Source organism: Haliotis rubra, unplaced genomic scaffold, assembly GCF_003918875.1.
Source record: "Haliotis rubra isolate DU_JTF1 unplaced genomic scaffold, ASM391887v1 Scf80, whole genome shotgun sequence".
Taxonomy (NCBI): domain Eukaryota; kingdom Metazoa; phylum Mollusca; class Gastropoda; order Lepetellida; family Haliotidae; genus Haliotis; species Haliotis rubra.
In genome coordinates, this window is record NW_025767524.1 from 2,052,164 (window position 1) to 2,066,939 (window position 14,776).

The 14,776-nt window shown below is 44.2% G+C and overlaps 1 protein-coding gene across 1 annotated transcript in view; it reads right to left on the bottom strand.

The window, feature by feature from the left end:
• The window catches only part of LOC124261596 (potassium channel subfamily K member 16-like), a 52,825-nt gene that overhangs the window by 14,390 nt on the left and 23,659 nt on the right, over positions 1-14,776 (bottom strand). The gene's annotated exons all lie outside the window — the stretch shown is intronic.

A 14,776-nucleotide genomic window follows, 5' to 3' on the forward strand; every position in this document is an offset into this window, starting at 1 on the left:
TGTCCCACGAGGGACGGATGGACAACGATTTTAGTTTACCGCAGACCTGACCAAATTGCACATGTTTTCTGCGTGCATATATGATCAATCGGTGAGAATACCACAGTCAGGCATTTTGAGTCTTCATTCATTTTTCTTGATCTTCAGTAACCCATGCTTGTCGTAGGAGGCGACTAACGAGATCGGGTGGTCAAACTCGCTGACTTGGTTGACACATGTCATCGGTTCCAAATTGCGCAGATCGATGCTCGTGCTGTTGATAAATGGATTGTCTGGTCCAGACTCGATTATTTACAGACCGCCGCCATATAGCTGGAATATTGCGGCGGCGTAAAACTAAACTCACTCACTCACTCCCTCAATCATATTTCACATTGATGGAGGAAATATATAACGGACTCATAAAACGTACTCTGAGTTGGTTTGATTTCTACTGAAAAATATCAAAAAGCTTCAGGGTGACGGTCATCACGCAAAATGAGCCATTGTGAAGTCACACATGTTAAAACAGTAGTAAATGGAGGTGAAAAACACACCCACTCATTACATCTCCTTAGAACATGTATTTGTCCAAGATTTGCCCATGTTCAAATATTTGGAACAAGATTTCATAGCAATCTCTTAAATCAACCTTTTTGAGACGTTTCAGCTCTATTTTTCTTTGGGAGTTTTTATACGCCCAAAACGTCACCACACCCGATAACCTTAAAAACATTATTGCTGACCGTTTTGCTTCGTTCTATCTTATTCATATTCCGCGACTAAAGACGAACATTACCAAACCCCATTACCGGTGCCTGAAATCAATTCATTATTTTTCTGTGGTCGACAAGAAGGTAATTTATTCGTTAAAGAACGAGACGTCGTTTCAACCGTGTTCGTTTCTTCTGTACTGGAACGCGTCCTCATAAATTCACATCAATTTATAAGACCCCGTCGCAAGGTAACCAGGTACCTGGGTTATATCGACTCCAGTAATGCACATCAATCGGAACATACCCAAGGTGCACCAAGTGATCTGGGCCGATAATGAATATGTGTTGAATAATTACCGATCCTAAAAAGTCAATATATCATATAACTAGTCATATTCAAAATATGTATAACACGCTTACACTGCAAAGCTTGAAATCACTAAGCCGACTAGACTCCTACGATCATTGACTTGGGACGATATGGCATGTAAGGCGATTAGGCCCAGTGCCAAATGCTGAATGAAAAATGCTCTTGTTCGTTGGTAGAGCAGCGCAATTCATACACTACACACCAGTTCAGTTTGACATTCACAGTAGAGGCATATTTCAAGTTTGTCTTATTATTAAAAGACACCCACGTTGAATTAGTGCGTAAAATGAGACAATTGCCTTTTTTCACAAGACGAACTGGAAAACGATGCATTTTCAGATGTATGTGAGACTTAGACATTTACACGTTGGAAGAACGGGAAGATTATGGAGTGTTTTAGGGCTTCCTCATGCCCTACATGAAAACTGAGTAAAAGTAAATCAAATATATAACTCGTTACGAGATAACCAATGGTATAAATGTAAGTAAAGCAAATTCAATAAAGTAAAAGTAGAGCGGAGGGTGCTATATCAAGGTAAGACCCACCTAACAAAACGCGTAAAAGACTCCTACTCCTTACACCATAAACAGATATGATACCTTGCTGGTCGATTCATGTGTACATGATTAGAATCGTGTGAATTTCAACTTTAGATGACTCTAACCGAATATAGCTGGCGAGCATCATGTAACCTGTCTTTCTCGAGTTAGAATCGGTCTTCAGCAACGCATGCTTGCCATAAGAGGCGACTGACAGGATAGGATGATCAGGCCCGTGACTTGGTTGGCATCCCAAATGAGCAGGCGATGCTCATGATGTCAATCACTGGATTGTCTTTCTTTCCACATTTAGTTTGAATCCACTGGGCTACTCTGGCGCGTTTATTAGGTTCACATGGCCTTCGACCTACTTCTTCAGTTTCCATTCTGACAATGTTGCCATGTACACCACCAGAGGTCATCCTTCATTCGCCCAATACACTGAACCCATGTTCATGGATTTCAATAAATTGTTAAACATCTTCGGCCAACTCCTTTTGAAGATCCGGGTTAGAGCTGATCTTCAGTATCCGTGCTTGCCATAAGAGGTTCCAAACAGAAACATGAGGTCAAGCTTTCTGAATTATTGTTTTTTGCAAGTCATCGTATCCCAATTGCGTAACTGGATTCTCGTGCATCAAAGACAGGATTGTCCAGCGCAATATATCTCTTTACCGACCACTATGTTAGAATTATTACTGAGGCTTTAAAACACAAACAAACGCATCTAGAGCAAGTTTCGATTTGGTCTTCATCCAACATCTGTGAAGCTGCGTTGAAACTGAATCTTCCATTCAACACAAGGGACGCTGATAGTGACCTTTACCCTTAGTGCATGATCAGAACGAGATTGTAACAATGGAAACAATGACCGTACAGATTTAAATATGAACTCATTATCCTGCGTTTCACGATTTTGAACCCAGACAAGATTTGAGGTCATCATACAAGAAACTTAACTTCAAACCCCATTAATCTGCAACTATCACAAGGGTTTCACAAATATTACAACTTCGGGAAATCAATAGTACATGCAACATCCCATTGAGAAACCCTGGTAATATGTGGACAAAACCATCAACCTATTTAGTCATGTCATAACCGGTCTCCACTTTGCATACAAATCATATTCAATGGTGTGGGAGTACATGCATGTGTATCATAACCCACTTATTGGGAGAGGGCACCTTGTAAAGTATGTCAGTTGTGTCATATGTGAGCTAAAGTATGAAGTAGAAGCCAAAGACCTTATTATTTATTGGTTCTTTTGCGGATTTTTGTCTGTCAACGGGAAGTCGTAGGTTGAAAACAGAAATCATTTCCATTCTTGTGTGTAAAAATGTGGCAAAGATCCTACTGAATAACTATTTAAACAAGCTGTCATGGTGAGTTTAATATCTTGTTTTGAGAAGTGCACGAACACAATTTGTCATATACTAATAACAAACAGTGTGGGAATACCCAAAATTTGATAGTCGTATATAAACTTAAACGTGGTGAGGTCATTTATACTCTAAGGTCAACGCAGCGTTTTGTGTGCTTAAGAAGCACTTTAAACGACATGTTGGAACATGAAGTGAGGCAACTGAGTCAATATTCGTTGAGTTTGAGTGAAATGAAAAATTGTCAAAAACAGAAACCATCAACATCAGGAGATTAACCCCAGAGATTAATAGAGATCAAGGTGTATACCTCCCCAGTGCCTGGAACATCACAAAAGCCGCCTCTATTGTCATTTAATTAGCTGTATATCACTCTGTTGTGTACACATCTCCTTATCATCATGGTTTTTATAACTTCTAATTGATCTGTCGTCATTGATTGATTGTATATAGATGTACATCTCTGGCTTCCTGTAAATCTAATTATCACTTCATTAGCTGTATTCACATCTCCTTATCCTCATTGTTTGTGTCAACTGGCTTTACTTTATCCCTATTATCATTGTTTTTATAACTGCTTTTCATCGGTCCTCTCTGATTCATTGTATATACATGTACTTCTCTGGCTTCCTGTAAATTCTGGTATATATAGTATGTTTTGTATATACATGTAGTATGTCTTTATATCACCTGACGAAGGGGCAAGAAGTAGCCCAGAAACGTCGTGTTATACAATAAAGAAGAAGTTGTCATCCATATACTCGTTTTATATATTCATCAACTTCTAAATGCCTCTCAAGAATGTCACACAAAAAATTGCATTGACCTTAGAGTATAAATGACCTCACCACTTTTTAAGTTTATATATGACTATCAAATTTTAGGGTATTCCCATACTTTTTGTTTGTAATATATTTTTTGTACCCAAAAAAGGTTTTCCAGTCTAGGTGGTATATTTATAAACGTCTCCAAACAGTTCCGTAAACTCGTCTTTCATGTTTCGACCTAATTGTGGGAGTATAACTTTATTGCTAGATTCGAACAACTATGGTTTGTCAGCACCAGACAGGTTGCAGTGTATCTTGATCCTGGGCCCCGTTTCACAAAGCTACCGTAGTGCTACGACTGTCGTAAACCTATACTGTAACATAGGCTTACGACTGTCGTAAACCTATACTGTAACATAGATTATTAGTTGAATTGTGCGTCAAACCAAAGTTAGACACTGTCCCACTGTATTAGCTTCCACTGTTCAATAGATGAAGTATGACAACCGCCAGTTCTCCAGGGATATGGTTTTGCCGTAAGCAACCAGCATCTGACTACATGGTGCAATATTGATAGGAACTCGAGCGACATTTCCTCTCGTTTAGCTGACGTCCTGAAGCGTAAATCTCCCGGCAATCACTGCGCCACCTGTGGAGATCACAACGAGGCGGCCACGTGACATTGTGTGACGAAGTCTATTTATGTCGGGGTTTAATACGCGAGGAAACGTCTTTCATCAGGCTTGTCAGGATCTAATGCAACATTCATGACGTTAGTCGTGTGTACAGTTGACTGTCAAAAGGTGTTCAGTAGACAATAGACCTGTTGTAATTGACGGAAGCTGTTGGTTAGCGATATGACTGCCGTTTGTAAATAATATATGGACCGCCAAATCCGGTGACTGACATAATGAACATCGATCTACGCGCTTGGGATACAATGACATACATTTACCAAGTCAGCGAGTTTTAAGAAACTTGCCTCATCAGTCTTACAACAAGCAGGACCGCCTCCGTGGTGTAGTGGTTAGAGCGTCCGCCCGGAGAGCGGAAGGTCGCGGGTTCGATCCCCGACCGCGTCATACCAAAAGACGTTAAAATATGGTACTTGTTGGTCCCTGCCTGGCGCTCGGCATTCATGGGTACAACAAGGACTGGTCGGCTCGGAGTCAGTATAATGTGTCTGAGTGGGGTATTCATGCTTCACTGCGGCATGGTATCTCAGTGGGCTAGCATTATAAAACCAACTTCAGTCTGGGCTAGTACAAGCAGTTGCACGTACACATACACACGCATGCACGTCGTCATATGAGCAAAATATTCTCCAGCGCGACGTTAACCCCAATTTCACCTCACCTCACCTACAACAAGCAGGGTTGCAGAGGACCAAATTTAACTCGGATCTTCACGGGGGTAGAAATATACTCAATGACGCTGTACCTCACTTGATTAAAAGGGCAGCATTATATTTTCTGTGTTTCTAATTTTATTGCCGACCCTTCCCCAGTTTTTGTTTATAATTCCAACACCGCAGACTCTAACCTCAAACGTACCGCCTCGTCATATAAAATGTTCATCTTCTAATCAGTCGCTGTCACAAGTCCAAAGAACGCGAGAAATTGTTATAAGAATTACAATAAATGAGAATTCAGAACATTATTCAGATAATTTTGTCTTTATTAATTGTTTTCCCGACCGACTAACCAATGTTCAGAATTTGGTGGCTACGTGAAACACATAAAACAATGGTGCCCAAACTGTACTTGTATGTCATGAAACTTGGTGCGCCTAGTGGCAGCAAGAGTTGTATACTCCCCATGGAGTTGAGATTGAAAAGACGATCTGCCGTTGAGATTGACATCCAATGATCGAGGGTGGAAATACCAGCGCCTTGAGCATGCACTAGTTGCCTGGATATGTGCGCTATATAAATATCCTATAATAATAATAATAATAATAATAATAATAATGAAACAATGCTGTGATCGGATTTCTTGTTCTGAACTTCATGCAGTGATAAGCAATACTTCACGGCTTGGAACTTTTATTTGATGTTAATACATAAATTAGCTGCCAACAAACAAAATCATTTCAGGTTGGTATATATTATATTTATTGGGAATGCGGTTGAAAACATTGATTTGTTTCTATGCATTACTTGATTCAATCTTTATGCAGCAGATGCCAAATCAATTGTAACATGTCTCTTACAAAACGCAGTGGCGTTCGCGTTGTAACTTCCTTATCGAGAACAGTTATCAAAGATCAATCACCCAGAAGTACTTTTCACTTTCCGTTATCGAACTTCTACACTTTTGTGAGAACTGCAAGCTGTATTGCTCCCTGATTCCGGAGACAGGGTCATGGGAGTATTATTGCTAGCACCCCCTGACTAATCACCACAAGGAACATGAATTACTGCGTATAGTTGCTGGATTATATACACGAGCGCAATCATTCAGACTTCTGGTAACCATGGCGACGGTGGTGCCGTATCTGCATCCGTATTGTATAGTGTTGTCAGGTATGGTGATTAGACCGAATATTTTGTTATCTTTCATGACTTTTTCGGTTTACAGATGTTTTGGGAAGGTCAAATTTGAAGTAATGACTCTGTTATGCATACATTATAACGGTTTATACTTTTTATTGGCCAGTCAGTTAAGGGGAAACATATTGATTCATCATATGCTAAAACGTATGCTGTTTCCAAAGGATAATCATCAAAGATTTGAATTGTTCTGAGAAACATTTGTCGTTCTTAGATCTTTATGGCTGTCATTGATTACCCCAGGTTCCCACAATGCACCCGATGAATAGTTGCATTGTTGTTCATATAACAAGTCAACGTATCTTTTTAATATCAAAGAAAATCCAGTATGAATATATACTACATGTCCTTCCCTTGAGCAAGTAAAACTTTAAAATCAATACACGCCGAAAATATTATAGTCACTCCCCAATTACTACCAGCTACAATCACAAAATATGTTTTTAAGATTCAGTAATATTTCGTGAGGTGGTAAAAGCCATATTCGCCGTGACTATGATTTTTTGTGATTGACAACATACCCGTGATCCAGTACTGTACAAATTCTGTTCAGAAGGTCAACACATACACAGCCTGTTTTTAATCTAAATATGTTTAGGAATGTACTAAAAAACAAACCCAAATACTCGGTTAGTATATCATATATGAACACATGTATGTTTAGTGTCTAAACACTGATGGTCTCATAGCATAAACATTAAACACTACATCCTCGCACCCTAAACATGGCAGAATGTCTGCATGAATATTCAGAATTTAAACATTGTTTCGACGAAATGCATATCACATAGTATTGATTCAAATATGGGTAATTTGTGTGATATATACATAAATTAGTTGTATAAACTACATATACCATCAGGACTTACTCCGGTACAATACTACATAATGTACATGTAAACATATACAGGAAAATCAACAATCGTGACAGCAAATCCAGAGGTTGAAAGTACTTAGCCAGCAGAGGTTTTAAAAGTGTGTTTGTTGTTGTATGACTAACAGTGTTTCAATCACACAGGAAACGGAAGCTGACAATGGAAGAATACCTGATTCCAACCCCGGTCATTGTTAAATTACCCGCATACTTTTATATGCAAATTTAACTTAAGAAAGAAAGCGCTTGTGTTATAAATTACCAATAAAGATGAGGTGGGTTTGAGTGTTTCCCACGTTTAGACCCGAAACCCGTTTTCAACACAACACTAAACATGTTTAGACCCTAAAAAGCGTCAAACGTATTAAACAAAGAACGCATTATGATTTGCTTTGGTGGGGTTGGATGTAAGCAACTTTTTTTCGCAGTGTTAGTATCGATTTCAAACCCTTTCGGCCTTCCCCTAAGTTTACACCGACAGCTCAAGGATACCACAGACAAAAACGTCAATTGCCGTCATCCATGTATAGCAAAATAAGCTCCGACCTTTTAAGGTCAACTGTGTAATGACCTTGACCTTCAAGCACAACATCCTATACTGCTGGGCTGCACATGTTCATCTAGTTATCGAACACCTGATGTTATTATAGTAATTGTATACCGATTCGTGAGTGTTTTCTAATGAAGTTCCAAATTACACCGAATCCCACTGTTCCGACTCTGTGCCTTTCAAGCGAAACAAACACGAATGTGAAGATACCTAACGCATTGACATACTATATAAACATCAAAACATACCAGTGCCAAAATACATTCTGTCAAACGCCGATAGCACCATAACAGGAATTAAAATAGAAAAATTAAATGACAATAAAACATGCTGGAAGGGTCCCCTTTTCCATGCACATGTTTTAACACACAAATTATCGGAACTGCATCTAAATTGATCCAATTATAGAGCAATGTTGGCGGTAATGCCCTTCAGCGCGGTTCCACTTTTATCCTGCCTTCGATCTGTACAGGTGCACAACTTGCAGTCAAGTGTATTTGGCTTACGTTGTCACGATACAACTGATACTCTGTAACATTGATTCTGGATTGTGTTGAGCTGCAGAACATTGAAGACGTCGTAACACGAAAGGTTACTGACAACTTTATGCAGATTGGTAACGGATCTGACTTCAGCCATCATTATGGTTAATTGGGTCAGGGAGAGTACTTACACACTGAAATAGATGGCGTTTGGATCACAAAATAATGAAAGGCAATTTGTAATATAGTAATGGCTAACGTAGATCCGACTACGTAGATCCAACTTCAACTGGTGCGAAACTTAAATCAGAATACGTTAACGGTGAGTAGCGTTACATAATAGTGTATCAGATCCAACTGGCCTGAATAGGTACGTAACTTAAAATGGAACACATCCAGGTGAGCTTATGTTATATAATAGTGTGACAGAGCTATACTGTGGCAACCGTTGCACGAGATCTAAGTAAGACCTAAACTGTGCAGCAGGGCCCTGTTCCTCAAAGCGATCGTAGCCCTAAGATGATCGTAACTCCCATACTTTAACATACGCTTACGACTATCGTAGCGCTACGATCGCTTTGAGGAACGGGGCCCAGGGCCTAGATTTTCGAAGCTCTTCTAGCGCTAAGATAGTCGTGAGTGCCATACATTAACATCAACTTACGACTATCTTAGCGCTAAGAGAGCTTCGAAAATCTAGGCCCTGGTGTCGTTGTACAAAACAACCTTAGCGCTAAGGCTACCTTAAGCCTATGTTAAGGGATGGTAGTTACGGTCACCTTAGCGCTAAGATCGCTTTGTACAACGGCACCCAGGTCGTCCAAGCCCTGGGGCACCGCGTGTGAGGTTAAACGGAGATGACGTACAAATGAGGTTACATCATTTCCGCAGCATATTTGTGACTCCAACTTCCACGAACCGACAGTTGTAGATTGTTAGCACAGGCTAACAGCTATTGCCACGCACTGCAGATATCCGAACCAGCCGACCATACACAGGACCTAACCTGACGCAGTTTCATGCGTCTGTAAAATACGCCGAACAGGATTCGTGCGGTTGACCGATTTGGAGGGGGGAAGAGTAATGGTTTGGGTACCATTTTGTGCCAACGGTACATCTCAATTGATTCTCCTCCAGGGGAATTTTAATGCCATACAGTATTGGGAGCGAGTTTTGATCCCAGTCATGCAACTACATGGTCCAGGGTCGCGATCCACAAAGAGTTCGTAACGTTACGACCCAATCGTAACTCTATACTTTATCATACCCTTACGAATGGCATAGTGCTACGAACGATTTGTGGATCGGGCGCCTGGACAACCATTTCACCGCCACGCTCAATACTGCGGTACTGACGCGCATCGTATCAGGTGACGTGTTGATGTCCACACTTGAACACATTTGGGATGATCTGGGAAGATGAGTGTGACCGATGACCTTGCAAGAGTTAACCAATGGCGATTACTTTGTGTGAGTGCTCCGACGCGTTCTCCTGTCCACTAGCAGACGTTGTGTCGCCGTCATGACCGTCCCAGGAGATCACACTCGTTAGTGACTGCTTCGTCTCCAACAGTTTTACCAGTGTAAAGTCATGCAACATCAGTCGCCGTCATGGCCGTCCCAGGAGATCACACTCGTTAGTGACTGCTTCGTCTCCAACAGTTTTACCAGTGTAAAGTCATGCAACGTCAGTCTCCGTCATGGCCGTCCCAGGAGATCACACTCGTTAGTGACTGCTTCGTCTCCAACAGTTTTACCAGTGTAAAGTCATGCAACATCAGTCGCCGTCATGGCCGTCCGGGGAGATCACACTCGTTAGTGACTGCTTCGTCTCCAACAGTTTTACCAGTGTAAAGTCATGCATCATCAGTCGCCGTCATGGGCGTCCCAGGAGATCACACTCGTTAGTGACTGCTTCGTCTCCAACAGATTTACCAGTGTAAAGTCATGCAACGTCAGTCGCCGTCATGGCCGTCCCAGGAGATCACACTCGTTAGTGACTGCTTCGTCTCCAACAGATTTACCAGTGTAAAGTCATGCAACGTCAGTCGCCGTCATGGCCGTCCCAGGAGATCACACTCGTTAGTGACTGCTTCGTCTCCAACAGATTTACCAGTGTAAAGTCATGCAACATCAGTCGCCGTCATGGGCGTCCCAGGAGATCACACTCGTTAGTGACTGCTTCGTCTCCAACAGATTTACCAGTGTAAAGTCATGCAACGTCAGTCGCCGTCATGGGCGTCCCAGGAGATCACACTCGTTAGTGACTGCTTCGTCTCCAACAGATTTACCAGTGTAAAGTCATGCAACATCAGTCGCCGTCATGGCCGTCCCAGGAGATCACACTAGTTAGTGACTGCTTCGTCTCCAACAGATTTACCAGTGTAAAGGTCATGCAACGTCAGTCGCCGTCATGGGCGTCCCAGGAGATCACACTCGTTAGTGACTGCTTCGTCTCCAACAGATTAACCAGTGTAAAGTCATGCAACGTCAGTCGCCGTCATGGCCGTCCCAGGAGATCACACTAGTTAGTGACTGCTTCGTCTCCAACAGATTTACCAGTGTAAAGTCATGCAACGTCAGTCGCCGTCATGGGCGTCCCAGGAGATCACACTCGTTAGTGACTGCTTCGTCTCCAACAGATTTACCAGTGTAAAGTCATGCAACGTCAGTCGCCGTCATGGCCGTCCGGGGAGATCACACTCGTTAGTGACTGCTTCGTCTCCAACAGATTTACCAGTGTAAAGTCATGCAACGTCAGTCGCCGTCATGGCCGTCCCAGGAGATCACACTCGTTAGTGACTGCTTCGTCTCCAACAGATTTACCAGTGTAAAGTCATGCAACGTCAGTCGCCGTCATGGCCGTCCCAGGAGATCACACTCGTTAGTGACTGCTTCGTCTCCAACAGTTTTACCAGTGTAAAGTCATGCAACGTCAGTCGCCGTCATGGCCGTCCCAGGAGATCACACTCGTTAGTGACTGCTTCGTCTCCCAACAGTTTAACCAGTGTAAAGTCATGCAACATCAGTCGCCGTCATGGCCGTCCCGGGGAGATCACACTCGTTAGTGACTGCTTCGTCTCCAACAGATTTACCAGTGTAAAGTCATGCAACGTCAGTCGCCGTCATGGGCGTCCCAGGAGATCACACTCGTTAGTGACTGCTTCGTCTCCAACAGTTTTACCAGTGTAAAGTCATGCAACGTCAGTCGCCGTCATGGCCGTCCAGGAGATCACACTCGTTAGTGACTGCTTCGTCTCCAACAGATTTACCAGTGTAAAGTCATGCAACGTCAGTCGCCGTCATGGCCGTCCCAGGAGATCACACTAGTTAGTGACTGCTTCGTCTCCAACAGATTTACCAGTGTAAAGTCATGCAACGTCAGTCGCCGTCATGGCCGTCCCAGGAGATCACACTCGTTAGTGACTGCTTCGTCTCCAACAGATTTACCAGTGTAAAGTCATGCAACATCAGTCGCCGTCATGGCCGTCCCAGGAGATCACACTAGTTAGTGACTGCTTCGTCTCCAACAGATTTACCAGTGTAAAGTCATGCAACGTCAGTCGCCGTCATGGGCGTCCCAGGAGATCACACTCGTTAGTGACTGCTTCGTCTCCAACAGATTAACCAGTGTAAAGTCATGCAACGTCAGTCGCCGTCATGGCCGTCCCAGGAGATCACACTCGTTAGTGACTGCTTCGTCTCCAACAGATTTACCAGTGTAAAGTCATGCAACGTCAGTCGCCGTCATGGGCGTCCCAGGAGATCACACTCGTTAGTGACTGCTTCGTCTCCAACAGATTTACCAGTGTAAAGTCATGCAACGTCAGTCGCCGTCATGGCCGTCCCAGGAGATCACACTCGTTAGTGACTGCTTCGTCTCCAACAGTTTTACCAGTGTAAAGTCATGCATCATCAGTCGCCGTCATGGGCGTCCCAGGAGATCACACTCGTTAGTGACTGCTTCGTCTCCAACAGATTTACCAGTGTAAAGTCATGCAACGTCAGTCGCCGTCATGGCCGTCCCAGGAGATCACACTCGTTAGTGACTGCTTCGTCTCCAACAGTTTTACCAGTGTAAAGTCATGCAACGTCAGTCGCCGTCATGGCCGTCCCAGGAGATCACACTCGTTAGTGACTGCTTCGTCTCCAACAGATTTACCAGTGTAAAGTCATGCAACGTCAGTCGCCGTCATGGCCGTCCCAGGAGATCACACTCGTTAGTGACTGCTTCGTCTCCAACAGATTTACCAGTGTAAAGTCATGCAACGTCAGTCGCCGTCATGGGCGTCCCAGGAGATCACACTCGTTAGTGACTGCTTCGTCTCCAACAGTTTAACCAGTGTAAAGTCATGCAACGTCAGTCGCCGTCATGGCCGTCCCAGGAGATCACACTCGTTAGTGACTGCTTCGTCTCCAACAGTTTTTACCAGTGTAAAGTCATGCAACGTCAGTCGCCGTCATGGCCGTCCCAGGAGATCACACTCGTTAGTGACTGCTTCGTCTCCAACAGTTTTACCAGTGTAAAGTCATGCAACATCAGTCGCCGTCATGGCCGTCCCAGGAGATCACACTCGTTAGTGACTGCTTCGTCTCCAACAGATTTACCAGTGTAAAGTCATGCAACGTCAGTCGCCGTCATGGCCGTCCCAGGAGATCACACTCGTTAGTGACTGCTTCGTCTCCAACAGATTTACCAGTGTAAAGTCATGCAACGTCAGTCGCCGTCATGGGCGTCCCAGGAGATCACACTCGTTAGTGACTGCTTCGTCTCCAACAGATTTACCAGTGTAAAGTCATGCAACGTCAGTCGCCGTCATGGCCGTCCCAGGAGATCACACTAGTTAGTGACTGCTTCGTCTCCAACAGATTTACCAGTGTAAAGTCATGCAACGTCAGTCGCCGTCATGGGCGTCCCAGGAGATCACACTCGTTAGTGACTGCTTCGTCTCCAACAGATTTTACCAGTGTAAAGTCATGTCAGTCGCCGTCATGGGCGTCCGATCAGTCTCCAACAGTTTTACCGTCAGTCGCCGTCATGGCCGTCCGGGGAGATCACACTCGTTAGTGACTGCTTCGTCTCCAACAGTTTTACCAGTGTAAAGTCATGCATCATCAGTCGCCGTCATGGCCGTCCCAGGAGATCACACTCGTTAGTGACTGCTTCGTCTCCAACAGATTTACCAGTGTAAAGTCATGCAACGTCAGTCGCCGTCATGGCCGTCCCAGGAGATCACACTCGTTAGTGACTGCTTCGTCTCCAACAGATTTACCAGTGTAAAGTCATGCAACGTCAGTCGCCGTCATGGCCGTCCCAGGAGATCACACTCGTTAGTGACTGCTTCGTCTCCAACAGATTTACCAGTGTAAAGTCATGCAACGTCAGTCGCCGTCATGGCCGTCCCAGGAGATCACACTCGTTAGTGACTGCTTCGTCTCCGTTAGTGACTGCTTCGTCTCAACAGATTTACCAGTGTAAAGTCATGCAACGTCAGTCGCCGTCATGGCCGTCCCAGGAGATCACACTCGTTAGTGACTGCTTCGTCTCCAACAGTTTAACCAGTGTAAAGTCATGCAACATCAGTCGCCGTCATGGCCGTCCGGGGAGATCACACTCGTTAGTGACTGCTTCGTCTCCAACAGATTTACCAGTGTAAAGTCATGCAACGTCAGTCGCCGTCATGGCCGTCCCAGGAGATCACACTCGTTAGTGACTGCTTCGTCTCCAACAGATTTACCAGTGTAAAGTCATGCAACGTCAGTCAGTCGCCGTCATGGCCGTCCGGGGAGATCACACTCGTTAGTGACTGCTTCGTCTCCAACAGATTTACCAGTGTAAAGTCATGCAACGTCAGTCGCCGTCATGGCCGTCCCAGGAGATCACTCGTTAGTGACTGCTTCGTCTCCAACAGTTTAACCAGTGTAAAGTCATGCAACGTCAGTCGCCGTCATGGCCGTCCCAGGAGATCACACTCGTTAGTGACTGCTTCGTCTCCAACAGTTTTACCAGTGTAAAGTCATGCAACGTCAGTCGCCGTCATGGCCGTCCCAGGAGATCACACTCGTTAGTGACTGCTTCGTCTCCAACAGATTTACCAGTGTAAAGTCATGCAACGTCAGTCGCCGTCATGGCCGTCCCAGGAGATCACACTCGTTAGTGACTGCTTCGTCTCCAACAGATTTACCAGTGTAAAGTCATGCAGCGTCAGTCGCCGTCATGGGCGTCCCAGGAGATCACACTCGTTAGTGGCTGCTTCGTCTCCAACAGTTTAACCAGTGTAAAGTCATGCAACGTCAGTCGCCGTCATGGCCGTCCCAGGAGATCACACACTCGTTAGTGACTGCTTCGTCTCCAACAGATTTACCAGTGTAAAGTCATGCAACATCAGTCGCCGTCATGGCCGTCCCAGGAGATCACACTCGTTAGTGACTGCTTCGTCTCCAACAGATTTACCAGTGTAAAGTCATGCAACGTCAGTCGCCGTCATGGCCGTCCCAGGAGATCACACTCGTTAGTGACTGCTTCGTCTCCAACAGATTTACCAGTGTAAAGTCATGCAACGTC